The sequence below is a fragment of the Nyctibius grandis genome, chromosome 1 (genome assembly GCF_013368605.1).
Source record: "Nyctibius grandis isolate bNycGra1 chromosome 1, bNycGra1.pri, whole genome shotgun sequence".
Lineage (NCBI taxonomy): Eukaryota > Metazoa > Chordata > Aves > Nyctibiiformes > Nyctibiidae > Nyctibius > Nyctibius grandis.
Window position 1 is genome coordinate 127,542,126 of NC_090658.1, and position 14,446 is coordinate 127,556,571.

The following is a 14,446-nucleotide window of genomic DNA, read 5'->3' on the forward strand; positions in this document are numbered from 1 at the left end:
TAATAATGAATGTGTCAGCAGATTTTTCTGAGAAAAAAAAATAAATTGTTTATTCTGGTGAATAGAGAAATAGAGGTGTTAAGACCATGGCTCTTAGGTGGGTTCCCCTCCACATCTTAGTAAGGAGATTGTCTCGTGCGTCTTCTCCCGTGCACGGCTGTGAAGACCACCTCTTCTCCCACTGGCTGCTGAATATCACTTCGGTTGCCATCCCTGGTAACCACACTAATTGCTTACATGGAAAAGGAATATTAGGAAAATATTAAGTGAAGCTAAAAATACATTAAATATGATATAGCAGCTGGAAACAGGGAAAGCCAGCACCTTCCACCAGCCAGATCTCCACGGACCACCAGCAAAGTGCTCTGGGGGCCACTGCAACCATGCAACCACATAACGTGCTTTGGAACATTTACATCAAATATCACCTCCTGCTTTTTACCTTGACCTCAGAAGACTTCCCCAGCAAATGATAAACAATAAACTTACATACTGTGCCCGAGAGACTTAGGTTCTAAATAAACTCTGTGTGATGCCACACATTTTCGAGGAAGCAGAGCTTACCGTAGACCACACAAATCTCAGCCACAAGCACCATTGCTTCTGTGTTGAGCGATGCCAAGCTGGAGCTCTAAGAAGCGATGACTGTGCCTGGATATAGAAGCACAGTCAGGATGTTTTAGAAAAAAAAATGAGAATACCTCGTCGTGTTGTGGCTGCCCCCTCCGTGGCACCCGGGGTACCCCAGAGCGCGGCTCTTGCTCTCTCTTCTCCGGCTCCAAAACTGAAAGGAAGTGAATGAGAACTGTTCAATAACTGCAGCACGAAGGGAGATATTAAATACTCTTCTGTAACAGATCACTCTGATACCAAAAATTACATTTGCTTTTGCCTCTGTAGCGTGTGATTGAGTGAAGCCGCAGCTTTTCTTGCAGAATTCGGTCTTTCCCTGACTCCAGCCGTTGCTTCCTTGGCTCCTAAGGAGGAAGAGAAAGGGAAAGATGGGATGCTGAATACCGTACCCTCAAGCATGGCAATTCCTGATTTTTGTCTGTAGAGATTAATTCTTATTTTAGAAGTTTGGTTCTTTTTAAAAACTGCTCGCCACTGAGCATCTGTCGGTATTGGTTAGGATGCTGCACATGTACTTAATTTCTGCAAGAATTTTTCCTTCTGCAATCGTAGAAATGTGCTATAAGTAATTGGAAGTGTTCACTGGAATGACTTTTGGACTCTCTGATATGCTTTTTTTATTTTGTCTAGCTTATCTGTTTTGATAAGTAAGGGAATTAGGATACCTGGTATCATTTCACATTATATTCTGCAGATACAGATAAGAAAGCAAAGTACAGTATCCATGAGAATGATTTTCTTTATTAACTCGTGTACTGGGCATAACGCTGGGTTGACTGTGTATGAAAAAAAAACAACCCCTCTTTTTAAATGCTTATATTTGATTATTGATTTTGCCCCTACTTGAACAGCCTGAAATTTGTAAATTGAAATTATAATTTCATATTAAGTTATAAATTCAATCCAACTGTCATTTTATAGTAAATTCTCTCTAAATTGCCAATTATTCAAATCTAAATGCTTGTCAATATATAGCAAGTCATGCACATTTCGCCTGAATGAGCACAGCTCATATTTGTCTATTTTTTTTATTGAGAAAGGTCAGAAAATACAATCTTTTTTTTTTAAAAAAAAAAGACAAATTTGAATGGATGCCAGGCTGTCCTTTACATTGACCCCTTTTGAACTAGCATCAATAAAGTGAAATAATTAACTATGCATTTCTTTTGTTCTGTTGAGCCCTTCAGGAGTGGTACTTCTCCCTCTTTTTTGCCTTTTATTTGTGACTCATAGCTTGTATGTGCTGCGCTATAACTTCACATCCTTCTTTTTAGTGTTCTTATATCATTATTATTAAACAGACAGTGTATATTTGGTACTTGTGATTTTTCTTCTTTCCTTTGTGAACTCAATATTTTTCATATTTTTGAAAATCAAATTTGTGAGTGAAGGTCTTTAAGCGCTCATGTTTCAACCCTAATTTGCTTATGAGAAAATCTTTCTACAGGCCTAATATTCACACCTTCTCTTTCCTACTTTCCACTGAGCCACTTTTCATTTAAAAAAAAAAGACAATATTGATTTTGAGAAATCAAAGCAAGCTGTTTCTTATTTTCTTTTGATTATCTCTGCACTCAAAGTGATTATTTGATAATTTTAGTGCACAAGGGGGTCAGTGTAGCCTATTGCTTCTGTGTGCACTCCCATCCCTAAATCCAGGGAGGAATCTGGAGTAAAAAAAGAGAGGGCAACTCTCTATACTGTCATTGGGACATACGGGAAAATAGAGGTTTGATCTATAGATTATGTATACAGGAATATCTTTTGCCAGTATTTTAACCCTTTGCTTTTGTTTTGTTTTTTTTTTTAATCCCATATATTTCCTTAAACAATATGTTATATCAGTACTAAAATGAGAAAAATAACTTGTGTTTTTAATGAGTCATTAATTGTCTAAGTGTTGATTTAGTGTCTGTGCTCAGTATAACTGCTAGAGAGCACATTTTGGACAAAATGAAAAACTAAAGTGTCATTAGTAGACACGGATGTGGTCATCTTCCAAAGTCCTTGCTTTCGTTTTTGTAGCAAATAGATCAAGACTAGGGTGACTGTAAAACATCAATATTTTATAAAACTCTTCTTGTTCCAAAAATTCTGCCAAATTGTACTTAAATGAAGTCTTCTGAGGAAAAAGCCTGTAAGAGTTCTTTACTATAAATACATTTTTGTGATTTTAAGAAGAATGGGGTATTTATAATGGATTGAACCAGAGCTTCTCTGCTCTGTGTTATCTTTATAATGTTTGCCATAAAGTGCTTCCAGGCGACATCTTGACTTCTGCAATTTTTTTCTTCCTTTTCGTTGGTGCCTGGAACAGATTATTGTGGGTTATAACATTTTAAAACATTTAAGTAATCCATTTGAAAGCAGGAAAAAGAGCACACCATTGATATGAAATTGCACTGACTTTCCAGAAAAGATTTTATCACAGAACTTCCACTTTCTTACTCTAGGGAGAAGGTTGCATAGTTTGATTTCTGAAATAAAGTATATTTTTAAAGCATTGTCTTTTTAGGTGAAATTGATGTATCTTATGGCAGAATTTTACTTTCAGAAAAAATGAGAGGATTGGTGTGTTCAGTGCATTCTGAACTTACACCTAAATTAAAACCAACTATTCAAAACAATTATTCTGTATTTTAATTGTTGTGCATCTTTTCTTCTTAGTGGTTATATTTGATCTGTGCCTACTGGAGAAGTAATTTCTATTTCTATTTTTCACTGACAAGGTCAGTGATAACATGGAGTAACAACTCTAACAGTTCAGAGGAGGTTTGGGTTTTGGTAATTGAGAGGTTGTGGTGCTTCATTAGTTGTAGAAGGCACGAACTGCCATGTCCCTAAGTTGTTAACTGTAATTTAGAGCACAGATTTCTAAGCTGTGATCTGTGGACCACTGATGATCCAAAAATCAAATTAAGTGTTTCACAGCACTTTTGTTAATATATATAATAGCTAAAAAAAAAAAAATCTAGAAATACTGCAAGTATTAATTCCATACTTAGGTTTTACAGTGTTCGTGAGAAATGTTGAGACTTGTAACGCTCTTTTCAAATATTTCCATGTTGTTGAGATAGGTCATGTTTTTCGACACATCTTTATATTTCTCCCCATTATTACAATGAGTACTGCAACATCTATCTGACACAAGTACTGCAAAGATGAATAATGAGAATACAGGCTCTCTACATGCACAGGTGGACTTTTGTCCACCTTCTGTTTTACTATTAAAATTAAATCTAATTTGCTAGTTTACTGTTAAAATAAATCTAATTTGCAAAGCCTGATTTGTCAGTAGAGCACTTGTTACCACCCAGCTATTAGAGCTGCAGGAGAATACCACTTACTTTCTGCAACAGACCAACTAACTTCAGGAAGGGTAGTAAAATAAAAGACCTGATGTTATAAAATGTGTTAACATCTGATAAGGAAGTGTGTTATTTGAGAATTGGATATAATTATCATTGTTTAACAACCAAAGAGCTCATTCATAAAGTTGTGATGTGAATTTTTAAAACAATGAAAAATGGTCTTGACGTTTTGGAGAATATAAAAAGAATAATATTATTTCTGTAAAAATTAGCATAAAGCATTCATCCTCGCTTATATTTTGTATCTTGTGGATTAGTTTAAATTGTCTTGTGGTTTTAATCTAGATTTAAAATAGCTAGGGATTTCCACATTTGGTTAACACTTATAATGTATATATACAGTGAAATGATGTTTTGACTTCCTGCTCTCCTCATCACTTTTTCGCCCTGTCCTCATGAGAGCAGACTGAAAATTCATCTCTCTTGGCTTTGTTAAATTCCATTTATGTTTGGGTATATTGTTGAGATGAACTTTTTCCTAGAGCAGAAATGACTGATCATAGTCCAGTCTGCATAGTCTAGAAAGGCAGTTGTCTCATTTATTTCCTGAAAAACTGAAACCCTTTGTGAATGAGCGAATGGAACATATTATGTTATACAACTGGAATAAATTATATCTTTCTCCTTTGCCAGTCATAAGGATTTGTAAAATTAATTTATGTTTAAGATACTTAACTGTTAGAGTTTGGTGTATTCTGATTAGTATACAATGGTACTGAAAAGGGTTCTTGCCACAGCTTTGTGTTGGGATAAATCTGCTGATTTACAGCAGTTAGAAAGTGTTTACAATAGTATAAGAGAAAAGAAGAAACTCCAGACAAACCAGGGAGAAGTCTATTGTTTTTTGTTAATAAGCAGGACTTTTAAAAACACCTATAGAACACAGCTGCCCATATTCTAGCATTTATTTTACAAAATTGCGCTTATTCTCAGCTCATGAGCATTGTACTTACAACAGTTTACAAAGAGTAACCAAGTTACTTCAGTAAAACCATATGTAGAAGGATTATTCTGCAGAGCTTTTAGCAAAACTTAGAAAATTAGATTTTGATGGAATTTAGAGATACTCACCCTGAAAGAGATGTACCTATAAATAGCATGTTGGAAGTAGACCTGTATAGCATCTTGCATCAAAATTGACAACATTTTGCATATTGACAGGTCATAAAGTAATAGACCATGGGGGAGGAAAAATATTTAAAACCAGTTTACTCAAATGTATTTTCTAAGCTATGTTTTTATATACATGAATTCATTTTTCATGCCTTAACTGTAGTCATAAAAGTTTAAGTACAGATAATCTTACAACACTTCCTGCTTGAAATCAGACTTTAATTTACATATTTATTCTTCCAATAACATAACATACACTATTCTGCTTTGATTTTATGTATGATATTGCTCATGAAGAGAAGTCATTGCAACTGGGGGAAGTTCCTTCCTGAGGAGTGGAAGAAAGCAAATGCCATTTCTGTCTCCAAAAAGGGCAAGAAGAAGGATCCAGGGAATAGCAGACCAGTTATCCTCACCTTGATCCCTGGGCAGATCATGCTGGAAACCATTTCTGAGCCTGTTAAGGATGAGAAGGTGATTTGGAATTGTGAACATGGATTTACAAAGGGGAAATCATACGTGACCAACCTGATAGCCTTCTGTGGTGAAATAGCTGGTGCAGTGTACCAGGGAAGAGCAGTGAATGCTCTTTAGCAAGGCTTTTGACACTGTCTCCTGTAACATCCTCACATATGAGCTGATGAAGTAGATAAATGGATGGACAGTGAGACAGACTGAAAATCGGCTGAAGGGCTGGGTTCGACAGGAGTGATACCAGCAGCATGAAGTCCATCTGGAAGCCAATTACTGGTGGTGTACCCTAGGGGTTGATCCTGGGGTCAATACTGTGTAATGTCTTCATTAGTGACCTGGATGATGGACGATGAACCCACAGCAAGTTTGTTGATGGTACGAAACTGGGAGGAGTGATTGATAGACTAGATGGGTGTGCTGCCATTTAGAGGGACCTCAACAAGCTGGAGAAATGGGCCAACAGGAACTTTATGAAGTTCCACAAAGTGTAATGTCCAGTCATGCCCCTGGGGAGGAGTAACCCCAGCCACTGGAACAGGCTGTAGGCTGACCATCTGGAAAGCAGGTCTGCAGAGAAGGCCGTAGGGGGTGTTGGTGGACACCAAGTTGGACATGTGCCAGCAATGTGCTTTTGTGGTGGTGTCCTGGGCTGCATTAGGCAGGCTGTTACCAGCAGGTGAGGGAGGTGATCCTTCCCCTCTACTCAGCACTGGTGAAACCCATCTGGATTGCTGGGCCCATTGCTGCAGTCCCCAGTACAAGAGAGACACGGACATACTGGAGCAAGTCCAGTGAAGGGCCACTAAGACGATTAAGGGACTGGAGCATCTCTCGTACAAGGAGAGGCTTGTGAGAGCTGGGACTATTCAGCCTGGAGAAGATAATTTTAAGTCACATAATCAAGGTTTCTTTTTGTGTACTTGTTTAACATCACAAGATCCCCCAGTTCTTGGTTAGGCCTAGTTTTCAGTATTTCCAGCAGTGAAACTTCAGTTCCTTCTGAGATGGTTACAGAGGCTTTTAGCTCTTGTTTTCAGATGTTTTCCTTCTAATTTGCTCTAAATGTTTCTTTTCTAAATTTTATCCCTTTACTTGTCACTATGTACTTTTGAATAATTAAATGGTATTATGTAATGTTTCTGTTCTTGTTGTTTATGCTTTTCCAATATCTGCAGACATCATCAAGGCTTAATTTTGTACTGACAAAAAAAGCCATTTTGTAGCTGACATTTCCGTTCTTCCTGCACTTGCTGTCCTAACTGCCGTACGTGTTTTGGAAAAAGCATTTTCCTTAGGCTGAGTTCCTTTTAGTAAAGATTCAATAATACAATAATATAGTAATCAAATTCTTAGAGTTAATATTATAGTTTTAAACAAGTGAATTGGATATCTACACTTGCTGAATAAGTAGATAGTAATTAATTTTAGTAACTTCCTATAGCTTCTCTTGACTTCATGGAAGTAGGACAGTGGGGAGTCACTGTTGTTCACATCATTAGGGTAGTGAGATATATTCCTCAGTTATTAGACAAGAAAATGTGACTAACTGTCTAGCAACGAATAAGTCTAAGAAAGGAAAATGCATGGTCTCCCTTCAGGAGTTAGAGAAGGTATCAATAACACTTTCAAGCATTATGGAGATACAGGAATACTGCCTGGGGGTGATGGGACAGGATGGGACAGACAGATAGAAAAGAGCTGGTAGAAGCAGCAGTACTGGAAGAGACTTTGAAGTCAATGCTGATTAACTCAACTTCATATACAAAATAACATAATGACTGTTATCCAGTTAGCTGAATACTATATACCCAGCTATCTATCTACCTAGCCCTATATCTACTTCGATATACAAATGGCCTAGTCTGTCCAGCTCTATAGGTATGAGCAAGTTCTTATCTTGTGTCAGTCATGCTTGTTTAAATACATGCAAGGTTAGCAGCTGGGACACTTTTCAGTCAGTGGGAAAGGTGTTAAAGATGCAGGATTTTGACTGGAATTAAGACACTGAATTTAGTGCCCGAAATATAGGCACTTCTGCGTGCATCCACATCTCTCTGTCAACTATAGGAAATTTAGGCTTTTGTATGTATTGTTCTGAGACATATCTTAGGGAGCTTAATAATGTAAAACTCTGCAGTAGTTGATAGAACAAATCCATGTAGTTTGTCATAGACAGGAGGGAGTACCCAGATTGGGGCACTGTGGAGTGCTCCCAGGTCCTACAGTTTACGTATAATGTATGTAGATGAACATATACCTTATGGTTTCCAATGTCCTCTGGGAAGACTGCTTGAAATTGGGAATTGTGGGCCCTGTTGAATTCTCCAGTAACCGTGGACAGAAGACTAACCATATAGATTAGATAGGTTCATTTTAAAAGGCACCATGATTCACAGTTGGCTCTTGGGTCTTCGTATTAGAGAATGAGGCTATTTACTCAACTCTTCTTGAGTTTTACAATGGTGTGATTGCATCCTAAAGTGGTTGGAGTAACACGGAGTAGCTCAGTGCAGCTGAGAATAGGGGACCTCATTATTTGTCCTTGCAGCTCTTAACTTAGCACAAGGAAGAGTGCTATCCTGGAGTAAATTGGACTCTCAAAATATCCAGAGTCTACTTTTCCAGCTGTTCTTTCTATGAGGATGTAAAAAAATCTGTGTGCTTTGTCTTTATGTAATTTGGCACTTGAATTTGTTAGTACTTTTCTGCAATGGGCTAAAGCAACCTCTGTAAGTTTACAGCACCCCTGTATTAGGGAGAAGCTGTATTTGCCAATGTTAGGGTAGACCTTGCTTGATTATAGAGCATATGGACTGCACAAGTCTGTGATATCGCTTAAATCAGCATTTCTGGTTTCCTCTTCACATTTAGGACAATTTCCCTCAGTGCTGAGAGCAGATTCAGTTAGGACAGTGGTAAACACTCCCAACAAGTCATAAGTCATGGAGAAATGAACTCTCCCATTTGATCCCTTTCTTCTGATAGACCAAATGACTGCTTGGTCTAATTCTCCCAAACACGTCTCGGTACATGCAGTGCAGTTTGCCGTGGTCTTGCCCGGAGCGGGTGATCTGCTTGGTGGGACTATAACCTATGCACAGCAATTGGAGTTAAGGAGCCCTGGAGCCATGACAGTGTGAAGTGTAGGTAGGTTATTTTGAAGTTGTCACACAAGCTTTTTAAAACCACTGTCGGGTGATTACTGATGTACCAAACAGCACAAGATAATCTGAATCTCCAAGAATTGCTTCTTGCAAAATGATAGTATTTTCTTCCAAGTTTAGCCACTGAAGCTCTTGGCAGAAAAAAAATGTGGAAAATAACCCTAATTCTTGTAATTTCTGTATTAAAATTGCTGTAGGTTTTGAATGTTTGTTTTAATTGTAACTTAAACATGATTTTTCTAAACTTTAAAGAAAAGGCTAACAGAGCTACAACTTGCAGTTTGACTTCATATCCCTCATACTTGCACTAAATTGTGGTAAAGAACTATGTTCAGTGTGAAGTATGAATCCTATGTAAACTTGATTTCATTAATCCAAGCAGATAAATATATTAACTATCAACTCTGAATGGAATTAAGATTACTTTTTCTTTTTAAATGGACTTTGGTGGAAGTTACCTGATGAGCAGATAAATAAAAATAGCCATATAAATTCCAGTGCTTTTTCAGGTAGCACTGGCAGAACATACTGCTTAGTTAACGTAACTCAGTGGTTTAAATTGTTCCCTTTTTCATTAAGGTAAGGCAATAAGCAAGCAAGAATATTTAATTTTTAAATTAATGTCCCTTTACTAAGTTCACTGACAGTATTAGCAAGGAACGATGTCTACAAAACAACAGTCTGTCACATCATCTCTCTCTGATATAACGTATCAACGTAAAATAAAAATAATTTTGAGACTTAGTTTTTTATGCCTCTTTTCCCCATTGCAGTCAAGTTTTTACTTTGGTCAGTTTCTTCCTCAGATTTTGTTCTTTCTTTCCTCTTCCACTCTCTGTACACTGTGTCCTCCTGTGTGTGTCTAATCAATTCTCTGGTTTGGCACCAGTCATGTCTTTCCTTTCAGACTCTGCTTCTGCCTAATTTGTTCAGCAACAGCTGTGGCAAAGAAAATGGAGAGAGAAGAGCTAGCTTTAGCTTTTGAGACTTTGAGAAAGCTGCTATCCTTATCTTATTTTCTCTGGGATGCCTGTTGCAGTGACAGGCTCATTCCCATGCTCATCAGAAAGGAACCTGTAGTTTCCCAATTTTCTGTCATCTAAGGGACCGGATCTCAACATTTTTATCTTTGTTTTCAGAGTCAGCCTCTTATGGCACCAAGCTGAATTACTTCAATGTATTCTATTACTGATTTTCCAAAGTTTGTTGTTACTGATTTTTAGTGATTTGCAATGCTTGTCCTTCTGGTATTTGAATTTCTGGAAGTTTTCTGGATGTTCTTGTGCTCAGTACTGCAAAACTGATTTTCTTTGTCACCACCTGGCTGTCAGGTCTCAAATAATTTGTATATTTAGGACACTTGCTTATAGTACGGAAGCATCTCTGAGAATTAATATGCTGCATATTCCAAATGCATTCCGGCCAAACAGCTGACAGAAAAGAAATTTACTGTATAGTCTTACAATACTGAAGAGACATGAGCCCAGATATTATCCAGTCCAAATATATCTAGTAGCTGATTTGTCCTCTGTGATTTTATGGGATCCTTGCCTGGTTTTAGATTTGTAACAGTGAATTAGCTGGTTCTGTATGTACTGAGCACTTACATCTTGATCATATTCTACTTGGTTGGTCAGTTAAAAATGCAGGGTGGGAATCAGCTTGGTGGTACAGACACCCAGGTTCAGATGTCAGCAAGTTGTTGTCTACATGTGAGTTAAGTCTTGTCTCTAGGTTCCCATTATGTGTTGGCTGAACACCTTCCAACCTCCTCTGATTTCTTTTGAATCTTCATGTGCAAATACTCACCTTCACAGACACATGTAGTCTGAGTCTGATACTTCAACACATGTTTCTAAGTTAGGAAGTGCCAAATCCAGTAGCCTCAAGCTCAGTCATTCACCACTGGAGAGCCTCAATCCTCACATGCAGAGACACACACGCAAATGGGTCTCTCCAACAAACCCCAGGCCCCACAGTCTCCCCAGCAGCTGGTGTGGACCTCCTGGTCCTTCCAGTAGCCAACTCACAGACCCTTTGGTCTCTCCAGTATCCAGCCCTGATTTATGGCCATTTTGATACATGGATCCCAAACCTCTTATCCTACTCATGGGCTACAGTCCCACATACACGATGTGCACCCACTCAGGTCTCTCCCATTGCTGGCTCTGCAGGCACATGGACCCCTGTGACCCACAGTCCCACTCCACTTGCAGGCAGGAGCAAATAAATACCTCTGTGCTGAGGACAGAAGTATCTGCATGCCCTATGTGAGACCTTCAGATGCATGAAAAAACCTCTCAAGTCTGGAGGTCCCATCTCTGCTGCTGCAAATCCTTCATGTAGAAACAGAAAAGGAAAATTGTCAGGGATTTCTAGAAAAGAAAAAAAAAATTGCATATTTCCCACTAGTCTACCTCACTGCTTTTATATTTTTCCTAGGCTAGATTCATCAAATTTATTCAAGGTGGTAAATTCCACATGAGTTGGGGCAGCTTTGTTATGGTATGAACTCAACAGAAGCCCCAGTAAGGGAAACTATTTATTCTAGCTTAGTGCACTCCCAGCCACCCTGGTTATACTTCCTTTCTGGCCAGGACAGCTTTTCAAGGCTATGGAGGATGGGAGATTGCAGCAGCTTTCTGTCTCCACAGTCTACTCTCCTGGTGGTCTGGCCACCTGGAGAGCTCTGCATCAGAGCTTTTGAAGCAAGCCTATGCTGTGCCTGGCCCAATACCTTTTGCAGGCATTTAAAACCCCAAGAAATGTAGCAAAGTACGTGCTTTATCTATTTCTGTAACTGCCCAAGATTTTGAAGTTCTTACAAATGTAGGTCCCTGCACCATGAGTCACTGTCGTACCTTAGCGTGTGCCAAGTACGTGTGTGTGTGTTTACACGTAGTATGTTATGATACTTCAAGTAGGCATTTAGTGGCTTGGACATTTACCCCTTTTGATGAGCCTGGAAACATCATTGCAGGAACTTAAATAAATTAGAAATAGAAGCTAAAAGTAAACAATAAAAAAGCTGCAGCAGTCTTTTTCTCCGTGCTACTATTTTAATCCTCCTGTGAAAATTCGGGTAAGTTGATCACTCCCTTGTAAAAATGTTCCCTTAAACCAGACAAACCTTTGAAATTGGATCTTCTAAGAAGGTTTTGTAATTGTATGAGATGTCTAATGGGTAGATGCTTCTATTATCAGGACAGTCTTCCATATCATTTTACTGTTTTGATGCACTGCTAATGTTTTATTTTGATGTATTTCCTCTTCAGTATTTACCTGTGGGGAAACAGCTCTTTTCTATTTTCAACAGAATTTTTATGTGTTTCATAGGAAGACTTATTTATACTTCTAGGGAATGGAAGGTTCTTTAAAAGACTCTCTAATGAACCGTTAAAAGCAAAGCACACATGAAATGAAATTCTTCAGTTATATTAAAACATCAAGTTCAGTTTCAGTTCCCAGAAGCAAGGGCACCAAATTTTGGTTTCCTTTTGGGTTTTTTAGGGTTTTCTTTTGATTCTTACCCTACCTCGTATTCTGCAATTTGGTAAAAATCTGAGCCCCTCGACTCTTAGTTTAGTGTTTATTCTGCTATGGAGAAGTACAATGGCAAAAAGTGAAGAAGAAGATGGAAGATTTTGCTACTTTAACTGCTTGTGCATTTGTAATTATTACCTCTGTTAGCAGAAAGGGATAAAAAAAGTTTGTGTTTGGTATCTTAAAGCATATTATCCTATAAGCATGTTAGAATGTAGACCTGACGTCAAGAAACATATCAAATGCTATACAAATACAACTAGCAAGTATCGAAGCTTTACATTTTATTTGTTTAGTGTCTCAAAAATCCCGTATCCATTGTGAAGAGAAGGGAAGCGGCTGTGGGTAGGTGTGGTGGTTTTTTACTTTTTGCTGCAACCACCATGCCAGTATCTAGTTCTCTGTGTGTGGGAACGAAGTTGGCAGAAGTTACGTGGGAAAACAGTGAAGGCAAACTCAGATAGAAATAGCTTTTGAAGGTAGAAAGAGTGTAAGTGAGGGAAGAAGAAAGTAGGTGCATCTGGATCTTAATTTGCTGTGTAATCAAGTAGTGTGGTTGATTTTGCATCTCTCCATGTTTCACCATCAACACTGACATATCTTGCATCAGAATGGCACAAAAAGATTGATATTTGTCTCGTCTGAGATCAATGTGCTGCATCTTGATTGCATCTCTTCTGCTTCTTGTGCCATTTAGGGAACTGATAGTTACCTGTGAGAGAGACTTCTAAAGGCAGACAGGGAGGGCATCTCATCATAGAGGCAGCATCCTGCCTCAGAAATAGAGTTTTGGTCTTGCGCTTTGTAGTCTTCAGAAGAATAAAACCAATAACCTTTCATTTGTATATGTGGAATATGTGTATATGTGTAGGGTCCTGCACCTAGGGAGGAATAACCCCATGCACCAGTATAGGCTGGGGGTTGACCTGCTGGAAAGCAGCTCTGCGGAGAAAGACCTGGGAGTTCTTGTGGACAAGTTCCCCATGAGCCAACAATGTGCCCTTGTGGCCAGGAAGGCCAATGGTATCCTGGGGTGCATTAGGAAGAGTGTGGCCAGCAGGTCGAGGGAGGTTATCCTGCCCCTCTACACTGCCCTAGTGAGGCCACATCTGGAGTAACTGTGTGCAGTTCTGGGCCCTCCAGTTCAAGAAAGATAAGGAAGTACTGGAGAGAGTCCAGCGGAGGGCTACAGAGGTGATCAGAGGACTGGAGCATCTCTCTTATGAGGAGAGGCTGAGGGAGCTGGGTCTGTTTAGCCCGGAGAAGAGAAGACTGAGGGGAGATCTTATCAATACTTACAAATACCTTAGAGGTGGGTGTCAAGGGGATGGGGCCAGACTCTTTTCAGTGGTGCCCAGTGTCAGGACAAGGGGCAACGGGCACAAACTGAACCATGGGAAGTTCCATCTCAATATGAAGAAAAACTTCTTTACTTTGAGGGTGGCAGAGCACTGGAACAGGCTGCCCAGGGAGGTTGTGGAGTCTCCTTCTCTGGAGATATTCAAAACCCACCTGGACACAACCCTGTGCAACGTGCTGTAGGGGAACCTGCTTTGGCAGGGGGTTGGACTAGATGATCTCCAGAGGTCCCTTCCAACCCCAACTATTCTGTGATTCTGTGTGAATGTTTGGTAATAAAACTGTGAACGAAATAAATATACGTTCATGATGGTAATGCTGTCAACCAGGCATTTGCTACTCTCTTACATATTTGTTTTATTTCGTATTTTAAGTCTTAGAAAGAAAGAAAAATTACTTTTAAATAGTAAAGGGCTGGTAAGTAAGAATGAACAACATACTGTGGATGTGGTAACTGAATTCTGTTTGGTTTTATACACCTTGTGTCATTGGAAAAAAAATAAAGTATCCTGTTAATTTACTTATGCACCTTTAAAAAAAAAATACTTGTTTTTTCCTATATGAGCATTTATTCTGTATCTGCGATGTTTTTAATATTACTTTACATTCCAGTCTAATATGGTAATAAATATTCCTATTTTTATATGTATTTCCTATGTAATATCTGGATATTTTCAGTTTATAGAATATTTAATAGGATCTGGATTGTTTGCTGTGCTTATAGTCCTAGGAAGGATCTGACGTTATAATTCATGGACATGTGCATTCCTGCATAATAGAGAAAAAATT

The 14,446-nt window shown here is 38.7% G+C and overlaps 1 protein-coding gene across 3 annotated transcripts in view; it reads left to right on the forward strand.

Annotated features, from left to right (window-relative positions):
* SUPT3H (SPT3 homolog, SAGA and STAGA complex component) overlaps positions 1-14,446 on the forward strand; it is a 291,877-nt gene that overhangs the window by 132,678 nt on the left and 144,753 nt on the right. The gene's annotated exons all lie outside the window — the stretch shown is intronic.